General features: G+C 48.7%; 1 protein-coding gene across 1 annotated transcript in view; it reads left to right on the forward strand.

The window, feature by feature from the left end:
* LOC143942694 (NACHT, LRR and PYD domains-containing protein 3-like) overlaps positions 1-14,804 on the forward strand; it is a 70,827-nt gene continuing 56,023 nt past the window's right edge. The window contains exon 1 of the mRNA XM_077464074.1: positions 1-145. The gene's annotated coding sequence lies outside the window, so the exon portion shown is untranslated. The remainder of the gene's footprint in view (positions 146-14,804) is intronic.

Consider the following 14,804-nt stretch of genomic DNA (forward strand, 5'->3'; position numbering starts at 1 on the left):
ATGTCACCCCGAGAGAGTTCTTGAGACCCACCCTGCGTCCCTCAGCAGAAGAAGCAGCACGAGTCCTGGAATGGATTTTGGTGATCCATCTTCTCGTTGCCATTAAAGTGACTGAAACAAATTTCAAGGACCGGACTTATTTCAAGTAAGTGTGACTAACAGAAAAGAAAGATGTGTTTTAACCACTTAAAGGGATTGTTAAGGTAAATTTTTTTTCACCTTAATGCATTTTATTCATTAAGGTGAAAAAACATCCGACAATGGCGCCCCCCACGTTTAAAAATTATATATATATTTTTCTTATTTATTTTACCTTTTTATTTTTTATTTTTACACTGTTTTAAAAAAAAAGAATTGTGTCACTTTTATTCCTATTACAAAGAATGTAAACATCCCTTCTAATAGAAAAAAGCATGACAGGACCTTTTAAATATGAGATCTGGGGGGTCAAAAAGACCTCACATCTCATATTTACACTAAAATGCAAACATTTTTTTATAAAAAATAATAATAATTTTGTCATTTTGAAAAAATGACAATAAAAAAGTGCCTTTAAGAACTATGGGTGGGGCTGACATTTTGACGTCGCTTCCACTCTGCTATGGTATGGAGATGGGTCATCTCCATACCTAGCAAGGAGACAGACGCGATCGCCTCCGCCACTGCTGACGGCTACGGTAAGCGGCGTAGGGCACCAGATCGTGCAGGAAAGGGGACCCCCTCCCGCCACCGATAAAAGTGATCTCGCGGCAAATCTGCCGCAGAGACCACTTTTATCTTGTAGCCGACCGCCGGCCGAACGCGGCGATACCGGGGTTATGGCAGCTAGCTGCTGCCATAACAACGATATTCGTCCCCAAAGTAGGGACGTACATCGGCGTGCCGCGGTCGGCAAGTGGTTGACCACTTCAGCCCTGGAAAATTTGGCTGCTCAATGAACGGGCCATTTTTTTGCGATTCGGCACTGCGTTCTTTTAACTGACAATTGCGCAGTCGTGCGACGTTGTACACAAACAAAATTGACGTCCTTTTTTTTCACGCAAATAGAGCTTTCTTTTGGTGGTATTTGATCGCCTCTGCGGTTTTTATTTTTTGCGCTATAAACAAAAAAAAGAGTTTTGACAAAAAACACAATATTTTGTACTTAAATAAATAATAATGTAATAAATATCCCCATTTTTTTTTTTTTTTTTTAAAAGCTCATTTTTTTTCTCAGTTTAGGCTAGAATATGTATTCTTCTACATATTTTTGTTAATAAAAATTGCAATAATGCCCCGTACACACAATCGGAAATTCCACCAGCAAAAGTCCAATGAGAGCCTTTGGTCGGAAAATGCAACCGTGTGTACGCTCCATCGGACGTTTGGCGGAATTTCAGGCAGCAAAAGATTGAGAGCAGGTTCTCTATTTTTCCGTCAGAAAAAGTTCCGATTGTGTTATTGTGTGGCCCGCCAGCCTCAAAGTTGTCGCGCTCTAATGCCCCGTACACACGATCGGAAATTCCGCCAGCAAAATTCCGACTTTTGTTGACAGAATTTCTGCCAGCAAACAATTGAGAGCAGGTTCTCTATATTTCCATCAGAAAAAGTTCCAATCGGAAATGAGATCGTCTGTGCAAATTACGACGTGCAAAATTCCTACGCATGCTCGGAAACAATTTGACGCATGCTCGGAAACAATTTGACGCATACTCGGAAACAAATTTGACGCATACTCGGAAACAAATTTGACGCATGCTCGGAAACAAATTTGACGCATACTCGGAAACAAATTTGACACATGCTCGGAAACAATTTGACGCATGCTCGGAAACAAATTTGACGCATACTCGGAAACAAATTTGACGCATTCTCAGAAGCATTGAACTTAATTTTCTCGGCTTGTCGTAGTGTTGTACGTCACCGCGTTCTTCGCGACCGAAAGTTCAGAGAACTTTTGTGTGACCGTGTGTATGCAAGGCAAGCTTGAGCGGAATTCCGTTGGAAATTCCGTCGGGAAAAACCATCAGAGCTTTTTCCGACCAAAATTCAGATTTTGGTCTACAAAATAGGGGATAGATTTATGCCATTTTTATCATTTTTTATTTTTCCAAGTAATGGCGGCGATTTTTATCATGACTGCGACATTCTGGAGGACAGATCGGACACTTTTGGGATGGTTGACAATTATACAGCGATCAGTGCTATAAAATTTCACTGATTACTGTATAAATGTCACTGGCAGGGAAGGAGGTTAACGCTAGGGGGAGATCAAGGGTATTAACTGTGTTCCCTGTGTGACTCCAGGTACGACGGGACTAGAGAAGGAAGTCAATCTCGCCGCTTTCATCGGCGAGATTGACACCTTTCGAGCCCCGTCACCTCGTATGCAGGGCTCGAGTACTGCGGGAACGGCGTCCCTGCACTTTTGTCACAGCAGGAACGCCGTTCTCTTTGCAGGACTAGAGCCGCCTGAGCCGATCCTTCACTAAGCATCGCTGCATAGTGATGGACGGCGTCCTCCCCTCCCTCTGTCCTCCTCCCATGGCCGGTGCTACCACTAGGCGGACTAGGCACTGCCAGTCGCCTAGGGCGCAGCCCCAGTGCGGGAGGAGGTGGGGAAGGATCTGGTAAAAGCGAAAAGCCAGCGGGAGAAGTAAGTGATACAAGAATTCGTTTCCGTCCCCGGAAAACCCATCCACCTTCTCCTCTCTTCCCCCTCCCGTCCTCCGTCCTCTGCTCTCTGTCAGTCCCTGTATGCGGAGAGTGCAGGTGACGGCTCGGGAAGTGTAGCTGTCCTAGGGAGAATGGCTCTCGTTTCCAGGAGCTCATATTCAGGGACAATCTCCCCTTCCTTCTCTTTGCATGTTTCCAACCTTTTCTTCCACTCTTCATCACTGAGGAATACAGCACAGCTTTACCTTGAAATCTTTTGAAACAACACATTTTCCTGTTCTGTGCAGAGAACTGTACAGAGTACACTAGTGATGTCCAGTTCATGAATGAATCGTTCTTTTGAATCAATTCTTTTCAGTGAACTGGATGAATCGATTCATCTAATGCCGTGTACACACGATCAGATTGTCCGGCGTACTTAGGCCGCGTACACACGGGCGGATTGTCTGCCCAACTAAGTTCGTCAGACAATTCGACAGACAGTCCGTTCAAAATTTGAATGAACGGACTTGACCACACACGATGAGCAGACAGTCCGCTGAAAGCGTGCGCGATGACGTGTACAGCACGTACGACGGGACTAGAAAAACAACGTCCTATACACTGCAATGCAACCTTCGCCGTGTAAATCCTTTCTGAGCATGCGCCATACTTAGTCCGTCCAACTTGCCTACACACGAGCGGACTGTCCGCTGAAACCAAGTTTGGACGGACAAAACCAAGTTTGAACGGACAAAATTACGGAAATTCCGTTAGACTTTGTTCGTCAGACAGTCCGCTGAAAAAGTCAGCTGAAGCCCACACACGAGCGGATTGTCCGCTGAAACACGGACAATCCGCCCGTGTGTACGCGGCCTTAGTCCGCTGAAACGCATTTCAGCGGACAATCCGATCATGTGTGGGCTTCAGCGGACTTTTCCGCTCGGAGAATCCATCGGAATGTGTCCTATCGGACCATGTTGTTGGATAATCCGACTGTGTGTGGTATGCATCAGACTGATTCCATCCGAATCTCCGTCGGACCCAATTTTCCAACATGTTGGAAATATTTTCCGACCAACTGGTTTGATCGCACATACTCCAATCATGTGTAGGGAATTTTGATCGGACAAAGTGCCACGCATGCTCAGATCAAATTCCTACATCAAAGCTATTGGCTACTAGTCCCGTCGTAACGAAATTACGTCATCACGATCTGAATGATCGGATTTTTCGACAACTTAGTCCGACCGTGTGTATGCAACAGTTTCGGACAAGATCCGACGGGCAAAATCCGACAGACAAAATCCGACGGATTTGGTTGGCAGAATGTCCGACCGTGTGTACAGGGGCTAAGAAAGTATTTTTGCACTCCAATCTTCCCTCTGGACTTGGGTTTCAGCAGACAATACGTTCCTCAGTGTGCTAGTACGGCGGACTAAGAATGACGCATGCTCAGAAGCAAGTACGAAAAAGGAAGCTATTAGCTACTGGCTATTGAACTTCCTTTTTCTAGTCCAGTGGTAAGTGCTGTACGTCATCGCGCTAGCAAACACCGGACTTTCTGTGTGTCCGTGTGTCGCCAAGTCCGTTCGGTAGAAAGTCCGCCGGACTATCCGCCGGATTGTATGTCGGACTAAGTACGCCGGACAATTCGATTGTGTGTACGTGGCATTAGTGAACTGATTCGTTTGAAACAGTTCACTCTGCACGGCCTGGTAATATGATCCTAGAGTGAGAGAGCTCGGCCCCTCCCTGCAACCAATCAGCTGACTCAAAGCACAGCGACACTCAGGAGTCAGGAGTACACAGTGACACCGAGTTAAAGTGGTTGTAAACCCTTACAAACCACTTTGACCTACAGGTAAGCCAAGATTAAGGCTTACCTGTATGTCCAAGAAATATCTCCCAAACCTATACGGTTTAGGAGATATTTGCCCGAAGACGGGCACCGCTGTCTACGGCGCATGCGCCATAGACAGCGGCGCGCAGGCGCACTGAGCGTGGCATCCTCGATAACGGAAGCCACATCTCGGCTTCCGTGCGCATGCGCGGGAGTGACGTCATCGCGGCTTCCCCGAATGACAGCGGCGGAGCAGCGAGACCCCACCGAGAAGTTGGAATGCGGCGGACTACAGGAGACTGCGGTGACTTCGCTGACTCCTGTGTCAGGTAAGTGGCACATAATGGACTACTATGCGATGCGATGCATAGTAGTCCATTAGGCTCGGTTCACACAGGGGCCGCACGACTTGCAGCGCCGTGACCCGTACACGATCAGCGGCGACTTGCAACGACTTCTGTATAGAAGTCAATGCAAGTCGCCTGAGGTAGTACAGGAACCTTTTTTCTAAGTCGAAGCGACTTGAGTCGCTCCTATTAGAACGGTTCCATTGTACAGAATGGAGCGCGACTTGTCAGGCGACTAAGTCGCCTGGACAAGTCGCCCCTGTGTGAACCGAGCCTTATGCTTTGCTTTTGCAGGGAATGAAAGAGGAAGTAAGCCCATGAGGGTTTACTTCCTCTTTAAAGAATCATACAAGTTACAGAGTTAAAAAATCATATCAGTTTTTAGAACCCAGTACACTGAAAGAACCGCGAGTCACCACCAGTAAAACAATACACTAAACCAATGAGGTAGCAGCAGTGATCAGGCGGTACGGACAGCCTGAGGCCCTTTCACACGACTTGTCCTGTGACTTGAGACTGCAAAGTCACATGACAAGTCACACCCCGTGATTTCCAACCAGTTCAGTTCATATCTGTGCGACTTCAAAGTAGTTTTTGTACTACTTTTGTCCGACTTTGATGCGACTTGTGGCAGAGACCTCAAGATTACACAAACATTGCTTCAAGTCGTGGCAAAAGCACTTGACTTTCAAGTCGCACAAGTGTGAAAATAGCCTTAGCGATTGGATTTTACTACCAGGGGTACTTCGCCCATGGTAGTGGTAGTAAAATCTGATCATCATTCCTGCACATGCGCTGTAAAGACTATGGGCAAATCTGATGGCTAGCAATGTTAACTGGGAAGTTGCCCCATCAGAATGCAGTTCACATGCACAAAAACCCACTTTTCATTTAGGCTCCATTTCCACTTGTGCAACTTGTCCTGCGACTTTGTACTCTATGATTTCCAATGAGTATTATTCGTATCTGTGCGACTTCAAAGTAATCCCTGCGCTACTTTGGTCCCACTTTGATGCAACTTGAGATCCATAGACCTCCGGAATACACAGGCATTGCTTTAAAATCGCATCAAAATTGCGGCAGAATTGTGCAACTTTCAGGCTGCGTTAGCCTGAAAAGCCTGAAAGTTGCACGATTCTGCCACGACTTGAAGCAATGCCTGTGTATTCTGGAGGTTTATGGACCTCAAGTCACATTAAAATGGGACCAAAGTAGTGCAGGGACTACTTTGAAGTCGCTGTGACTTGAAGTCGCACAGATATGAATGGCACTCATTGGAAATCGGGTACTTCTTGTCATGCAACTTTGCAGTCCCACGTCGCAGGACAAGTTGCACAAGTGGAAACAGAACCTAAATGAAAAGCGGGGTTTGTGTGCATGTGAACTGCATTCTGGGCCAACTTCACAGCTAACATTGCTATCCATCAAATTTGCAGAAACCAAGGCTCACACTGCTGCATAGTGCAAAATCGCATGCGATTTGAATGACAGTGCAAATCACAGGCGATGTCCGTGCAATGCGATTTCAGCAATACAGATAGTATGTCTGAAATCGTATCGCATTCGGACTAAACTCGCACAGGACCCTTTTTTTTGGTCCGCACCAGAATCAGATCGCATGGCACCCATGCGATCCGATTCATGTCCATACTGACACTTTGCAGTGCGACATGCGAGCTGAAATGGGGGTGTCATTAACATTGTATGACACTCCCGTGCGATGCAGGAACCCGTAGTGGAATCGCAGGGTTCCCCCATCGCACAAGTGTGAACCCAGCCTAACACAGCTGTTTGTCCAAAGTCCAAACCAGCAGACCCTTATCCGAGCACGCAGCCCGGCCAGTCAAGAAAGGGGGCGGGGAAGAGCGAGCGCCCCCACCCCTCCTGAGCCGTACCAGGCCGCATGCACCCACCCCCATGTTGAGGGTTACTGCGGCCTGGTAGGACTCAGGAGGGGGGGGCGCTCGCTCGTCCCCCCCCCCTTTCCTGACCAGCCAGGCTGTGTGCTCGGATAAGGGTCTGGTATGGACTTTGGAGGGACCCCCACACCATTTTTTCGGCGTAGCAGGTTACCCTACAAATCCATACAAGCAGGGGTCAAGTCCTGGGGGAAAAAGTGTGGGAACTCCCACCCAAGATCCACTCCCCCACCAAAAAAAAAAAATATGATACGCTCATATGCATACATATTTCACAGAAAATACAGTGCAACATTTATTGTAAAGTGCCAGTTTACAAAAACAAAATAAGTTAACTTGTCAGGGGTTACCCTCAAAATCCATACCAGGTGACGGGGCTCGGCGAGATTGACTTCCTTCTCTTGTCCCGTCGTACCTGGAGTCACGTTCAAAATGAACGGACTTTAGTCTGTGTGTGGGCAAGTCCGTTCATTTGGAAAGTCCGTCAGACCAGCGTACAGACGAGAGGACTTCCCGACCAGGAACTGGGTCCGGCAGACTTTCGGCGGGAAGATTTAAAACATGTCTTAAATCTAGGTCCAGCGGACTTTTGGGAAGAAAACTTCCGCTGGAGCCCACGCACGATCGGAATGTCTGCCGGACCAGGTCCGCCGGAAAGTCCAATCGTGTGAACGGGGCATTCGTCTCATATACACAAAGTAACCACTATCTTTGCAAACAATAATACCACCTACTGTATATCTTTTGCAGTCGGCTCTCTTATTTTGCACACAGCACTGTTCACTGTAATTTCTGTATTCAAATACAAGAACAGGCCCTGGCTTTATGCTTAGATGCAAAAAGTAACTACCCCTTTCTTTTCCTTATATACGATATGTAATCTAAGTTTCAATATGAATGGCTGCTGTCTTTCAGTTGCACAAATATGAACTCACTCTTCAAACATGAAACCATGAATATAGTTCCTCTCAGTTTAACCACTTCAGCCCCGGACCATTTTTGCAGGTCAAAGACCAGACCACTTTTTGCGATTCGGCACTGCGTCGCTGACAATTTCACGGTCGTGCGACGTGGCCCCCAAACAAAATTGACGTCCTTTTTTTTTTCACAAATAGAGCTTTCTTTTGGTGGTATATGATCACCCCTGCGGTTTTTATTTTTTGCGCTATAAACAAAAATAGAGTGACAATTTTGAAAAAAAACCGCATTCTTTTTTACTTTTTGTTATAATAAATATCCCCCAAAAATATATTAAAAAAATATGTTTTCCCTCGGTTTAGGCCGATACATATTATTCTACATATTTTTGGTAAAAAAAATTGCAATAACCGATTATTGATTGGTTTGTGCAAAAGTTATAGAGTTTACAAAATAGGGGAACCATTTATGGCATTTTTATTAATAATTTATTTTTTTACTAGTAATGGCGGCGATCAGTGATTTTTATTGTGACTGCGACATTATGGCGGACACATCAGACATTTTTTGACACATTTTTGGGACCATTGTCATTTATACAGCAATCACTGCTATACAAATGCAGTGATTCCTGTGGAAATGACACTGGCAGTGAAGGGGTTAACCAGGGGGTGGCAGTGTAGGGGTTATGTGTTCCTAGGGGCGTGTTACTAACTGTTGAGGGGCTGGGCTTTCTTTTAGTGAACACTGATCTCTGCTCCAATCACATAGAGCAAAGATCAGCGTCACTTGTTTCTAGGCAGAACGGGGAGATGCTGTTTACAATGGCATCCCCTCGTTCAGCCGCCCCGTGAGACGATCGCGGGTATGCCCGCGGCGATCGAGTCCGCGGGACCCGTGACCGGACTCACGGGCTCGCGATGGCAGGGCGGCATTAAAGATTGGACGTACCTGTACGCCTATATGCCTGCCTGTGCCATTCTGCCGACGTACATCGGCGTGCGCCGGTCGGGAACTGGTTAGCATAATGGACTACTATGCATAGCATCGCATCGCATAGTAGTCCATTATGTATCACTTACCTGACACAGGAGCCAGCAAAGTCACCGCTGTCCCCTGTAGTCCGGAGCCTCCATCTGCTCGGTGGGTCTTGCTGCTCCGCCGCTGTCATTCGGCAAAGCCGCGATGACGTCACTCCCGCGCATGCGCACGGGAGCCGCCACAAGCATGCGCCGTAGACAGCAGTGCCTGTCTTTCGACAAATATCTCCTAAACCGTGTAGGTTTAGGAGATATTTCTTGGACCTACAGGTAAGCCTTAATCTAGGCTTACCTGTAGGTCAAAGTGGTTTGTAAGGGTTTACAACCACTTTAAGGTGTTAATGAAACTCACTTGGTGCCTCATCTGCATTAAATTAGCCTCAGAACCCGTGTAAGTCATATGTTTTTGGGTTTAAAATGATGAGGTGGCAACCCTATGTACCAGCCTGTGGAGCCCAAGATGATGAGGGTGGCCTTTGTGCAATTTCCCATCCAAACACCCTTGGTAGTGGGGATGGACTATGAGGACAGCGGAAGGGCCCAGGTGCCAGGAAGCTGGAGCAGTGAACTTGAGCTTGGGAACACTTGGAGATGTCCCAGTGGAAATCTGAAAAACGAGGAAGAAGGTGCAATATTCATATTTCAAACGGTACATGCGCAGTCGGGAACCTCCCAGTGGCGGTATGGAGTCAGGTTACAAGGTATGCATGGCAGCAACCAGATGGACAGGTGCAGAATCGCAATCAAATACAAGGCTGGGAATAGGCAGGCGTCAGCAATGTGCTGACAGCGAGGTTCCAAGTCAAGAGGCAGAAATGCGGTCGGAAGTCCAAAACTGGGGTTAATAACAGAGCTAACAGGCAGGGGCAATCCAAAGGGAGGTGCCAGGCACAGTCGGGTCAGCGACAAGGTCAGCAGCCATTCAGGGACTCAGAATCCAGGATTTAGGCCTAAAGACAATCCAACAGTGAAGCTAGGCAGATCATAGGTTTAAATCGCCCACTGGGCACCGGAATCTGTAGGCGCGGCCGTGCACACACGTGTGCGCTGAGGCCCATTGGTGCTCAGGGCTGGACTGGGAAAGAAATTTGGCCCTGGATTTCATCCAGACCGGCCCACTTACATTTTGAGTGTCCCATCAGCACTCCCTTACATCAGAATGTCCCATCAGCACCCCCCTTACATCAGAGTGCCCCATCAGCACCCCTTACATCAGAGTGTCCCATCAGCACCCCCTTACATCAGAATGTCCCATTAGCACCCCCCTTACATCGGAGTGTCCCATCAGCACCCCCTTACATCAGAGTGTCCCATCAGCACCCGCCTTACATCAGAGTGTCCCATCAGCACCCGCCTTACATCAGAGTGTCCCATCAGCACCCCCCTTACATCAGAGTGCCCCATCAGCACCCCCCTTACATCAGAGTGCCCCATCAGCACCCCCCTTACATCAGAGTGTCCCATCAGCACCCCCCTTACATCGGAGTGCCCCATCACCAGCCCCCTTACATCAGCATGTCCCATCAGCAGCCCCCTTACATCAGAGTGTCCCATCACCAGCCCCCTTACATCAGAGTGTCCCATCACCAGCCCCCTTACATCAGAGTGTCCCATCACCAGCCCCCTTACATCAAGTGGCCCATCACCAGCCTCCTTACATCAGAGTCTCCCATCACCAGCCCCCTTACATCAGAGTGTCCCATCAGCACCCCCCTTACTTCAGAGTGTCCCATCAGCAGCCCCCTCACATCAGAGTGTCCCATCAGCAGCCCCTTACATCAGAGTGTCCCATCACCAGCCCCCTTACATCAAGTGGCCCATCACCAGCCTCCTTACATCAGAGTCTCCCATTACCAGCCCCCTTACATCAGAGTGCCCCATCAGCACCCCCCTTACTTCACAGTGTCCCATCAGCAGCCCCCTCACATCAGAGTGTCCCATCAGCAGCCCCTTACATCAGAGTGTCCCATCAGTAGCCCCCTTACATCAGAGTGTCCCATCAGCAGCCCCCTTACATCAGAGTGTCCCATCAGCAGCCCCCTTACATCAGAGTGCCCCATCAGCACCCCCCCTTACTTCAGAGTGTCCCATCAGCAGCCCCCTCACATCAGAGTGTCCCATCAGCAGCCCCTTACATCAGAGTGTCCCATCAGTAGCCCCCTTACATCAGAGTGTCCCATCACCAGCCCCCTTACATCAGATTGTCCCATCAGCACCCCCTTACATCAGAGTGTCCCATTACCAGCCCCCTTACATCAGAGTGTCCCATCAGCAGCCCCCTTACATCAGATTGTCCCATCAGCACCCCCTTACATCAGAGTGTCCCATTACCAGCCCCCTTACATCAGATTGTCCCATCAGCACCCCCTTACATCAGAGTGTCCCATTACCAGCCCCCTTACATCAGAGTGTCCCATCAGCACCCCCTTACATCAGAGTGTCCCATCAGCAGCCCCCTTACATCAGAGTGTCCCACTGAGCCATCGGCCCACCGGGAAACTCCCGATAGTCCCAATGGCCAGTTCATGCCTGTTGGTGCTCATGTGCGTTCTTGTCCTTGCATATCTTGTATAGATTCTATGCTCACGAGTCGACCTGCACCATCTGCATAGAAGTGAACACCTGCTGCCTGCAAGGGAATTAGCATTTGCTGTACCAGATTCTGGACATGCTTCTTCTGTAATGTATAAAAACGACATCAGCTTTATCTAGAAATGCACTCAGGTGATGTTTTGTCCTCTGTGCAGGTTAATCTTCCATGTAGGTCCAGCCCACCTTTCCTCTCAGGATCTTTTTTCTGTCTACTTCTGTATATCTAGCCCCTCCCCCCCCCCTCCCCCGGCTCTCTCTATAGCTTCAGAGGAAACGAAAACAGGCACTTCCTTGGGTAAAAACCACATCATGTGCTTTCAGGGGCTTTTAGCCAGGTTTTTATTTTTTTATGGCTATTTTTATGACAAAGTGTTTTATTCAACTCGGTGGATTGGCTCTTGAAACTATATAGTGTAAGATCTTCTGGAAACAAATGCAGGGTCTAAGGTGGCATGGTGGTAGCGGGCAGCAGGGGGTCTGAATTGGATAAGGTCTTCACCCAGTGTGGCAGGTTGATATGTGAATGAAAGAAAAGAAGAAAACATCCTGTGAGTGCATTATTATAAATGTTGGATGTCAGGGGAGGGCCGGCAGCCTTAAGCCTGGGGGGCAAGTCTAGTCAAGTGGCCCATTGAACCACCAAGTCAGCTCACCATCCATCTGTTCCACATTGCCCTCACAGAGAGACTGCTCCACATTGCCCTCACAGAGAGACTGTTCCACATTGCCCTCACAGAGAGAGAGAGAGAGACTGCTCCACATTGCCCTCACAGAGAGAGAGAGAGAGAGGGACTGCTCCACATTGCTCTCACAGAGAGACTGCTCCACATTGCCCTCACAGAGAGAGAGAGAGACTGCTCCACATTGCCTGTACAGAGAGAGAGAGAGAGACTGCTCCACATTGCCCTCACAGAGAGAGAGAGAGAGAGAGAGAGGCTGCTCCACATTGCCCTCACAGAGAGAGAGAGAGAGAGAGAGGCTGCTCCACATTGCCCTCACAGAGAGAGAGAGGCTGCTCCACATTGCTCTCACAGAAAGACTGCTCCACATTGCCCTCACAGAGAGAGAGAGACTGCTCCACATTGCCTGTACAGAGAGAGAGAGAGAGAGACTACTCCACATTGCCTGTACAGAGAGAGAGAGAGACTACTCCACATTGCCTGTACAGAGAGAGAGAGATACTGTTCCACATTGCCTGTACAGAGAGAGAGAGAGACTACTCAACATTGCCTGTACAGAGAGAGAGAGAGACTACTCAACATTGCCTGTACAGAGAGAGAGAGAGAGACTACTCAACATTGCCTGTACAGAGAGAGAGAGAGAGACTACTCAACATTGCCTGTACAGAGAGAGAGAGAGACTACTCAACATTGCCTGTACAGAGAGAGAGAGAGAGAGAGAGAGAGAGAGACTACTCCACATTGCCTGTACAGAGAGAGAGAGAGAGACTACTCAACATTGCCTGTACAGAGAGAGAGAGAGAGAGAGAGAGAGAGACTACTCCACATTGCCTGTACAGAGAGAGAGAGAGAGAGACTACTCCACATTGCCTGTACAGAGAGAGAGAGACTACTCCACATTGCCTGTACAGAGAGAGAGAGACTACTCCACATTGCCTGTACAGAGAGAGAGAGAGAGAGAGAGAGAGAGAGACTACTCCACATTGCCTGTACAGAGAGAGAGAGACTACTCCACATTGCCTGTACAGAGAGAGAGAGAGAGAGAGAGACTACTCCACATTGCCTGTAGAGAGAGAGAGATACTGCTCCACATTGCCCTCACAGAGAGACTGCTCCACATTACCCTCACAGAGAGAGAGAGAGACTGTTCCACATTGCCTGTACAGAGAGAGAGACTGCTTCACATTGCCTGCACAGAGAGACTGAGAGACTGCTCCACATTGCCCTCACAGAGAGAGAGAGAGAGACTGCTCCACATTGTCCTCACAGAGAGAGAGAGAGAGAGAGAGAGACTGCTCCACATTGCCTGTACAGAGAGAGAGAGACTGCTCCACATTGCCCTCAGAGAGAGAGAGAGACTGCTCCACATTGCCTGCACAGAGAGAGAGAGAGAGAGAGACTGTTCCACATTGCCTGCACAGAGAGAGAGAGAGAGAGAGAGACTGCTCTGAACTGCCTGCACAGAGAGAGAGAGAGACTGCTCCACATTGTCTACACACAGAGACTGCTCTACATTGCCTGCACAGAGAGACTGCTTTGCATTGCCTGCACAGAGAGAGAGAGAATGTTCCACAATGCCTGCACAGAAAGACTGCTTCACATTTCCTGCACAGAGAGAGAGAGACTGTTCCACATTGCCTGCACAGAAAGACTGTTCCACATTTCCTGCACAGCGAGAGCGAGAGAGAGAGAGAGAGAGAGAGAGAGACTGTTGCACATTGCCTGCACAGAGAGAGAGAGAGACTGCTCCGCATTGCCTGCACAGAGAGAGAGAGAGAGACTGTTCCACATTGCCTGCACAGAGAGAGAGAGAGAGACTGCTCTGAACTGCCTGCACAGAGAGAGAGAGACTGCTCCACATTGCCTACACACAGAGACTGCCCTACATTGCCTGCACAGAGAGACTGCTTCGCATTGCCTGCACAGAGAGAGAGAGAATGTTCCACAATGCCTGCACAGAAAGACTGCTTCACATTTCCTGCACAGAGAGAGAGAGACTGTTCCACATTGCCTGCACAGAAAGACTGTTCCACATTTCCTGCATGGCGAGAGAGAGAGAGACTGTTGCACATTGCCTGCACAGAGAGAGAGAGACTGCTCCACATTGCCTGCACAGAGAGAGAGAGAGAGACTGTTCCATATTGCCTGCACAGAAAGGCTGTTCCACATTTCCTGCACGGCGAGAGAGAGAGAGACTGTTGCACATTGCCTGCACAGAGAGAGAGAGACTGCTCCGCATTGCCTGCACAGAGAGAGAGAGAGAGACTGTTCCACATTGCCTGCACAGAGAGAGAGAGAGAGAGAGAGACTGCTCTGAACTGCCTGCACAGAGAGAGAGAGAGACTGCTCCACATTGCCTACACACAGAGACTGCTCTACATTGCCTGCACAGAGAGACTGCTTCGCATTGCCTGCACAGAGAGAGAGAGAATGTTCCACAATGTCTGCACAGAAAGACTGCTTCACATTTCCTGCACAGAGAGAGAGAGACTGTTCCACATTGCCTGCACAGAAAGACTGTTCCACATTTCCTGCACAGCGAGAGAGAGAGAGAGAGAGAGAGAGAGAGAGACTGTTGCACATTGCCTGCACAGAGAGAGAGAGACTGCACCGCATTGCCTGCACAGAGAGAGAGAGAGAGAGACTGTTCCACATTGCCTGCACAGAAAGGCTGTTCCACATTTCCTGCACAGCGAGAGAGAGAGAGAGAGAGAGAGAGAGACTGTTGCACATTGCCTGCACAGAGAGAGAGAGTCTGTTCCGCATTGTCTGCACAGAGAGAGAGAGAGACTGTTCCACAATGCCTGCACAGAAGGACTGTTCCACATTGC

Source organism: Lithobates pipiens, unplaced genomic scaffold (genome assembly GCF_037356315.1).
Source record: "Lithobates pipiens isolate NorthernLeopardFrog02 unplaced genomic scaffold, aLitPip1_a1.2 Scaffold_30, whole genome shotgun sequence".
Classification (NCBI taxonomy): domain Eukaryota; kingdom Metazoa; phylum Chordata; class Amphibia; order Anura; family Ranidae; genus Lithobates; species Lithobates pipiens.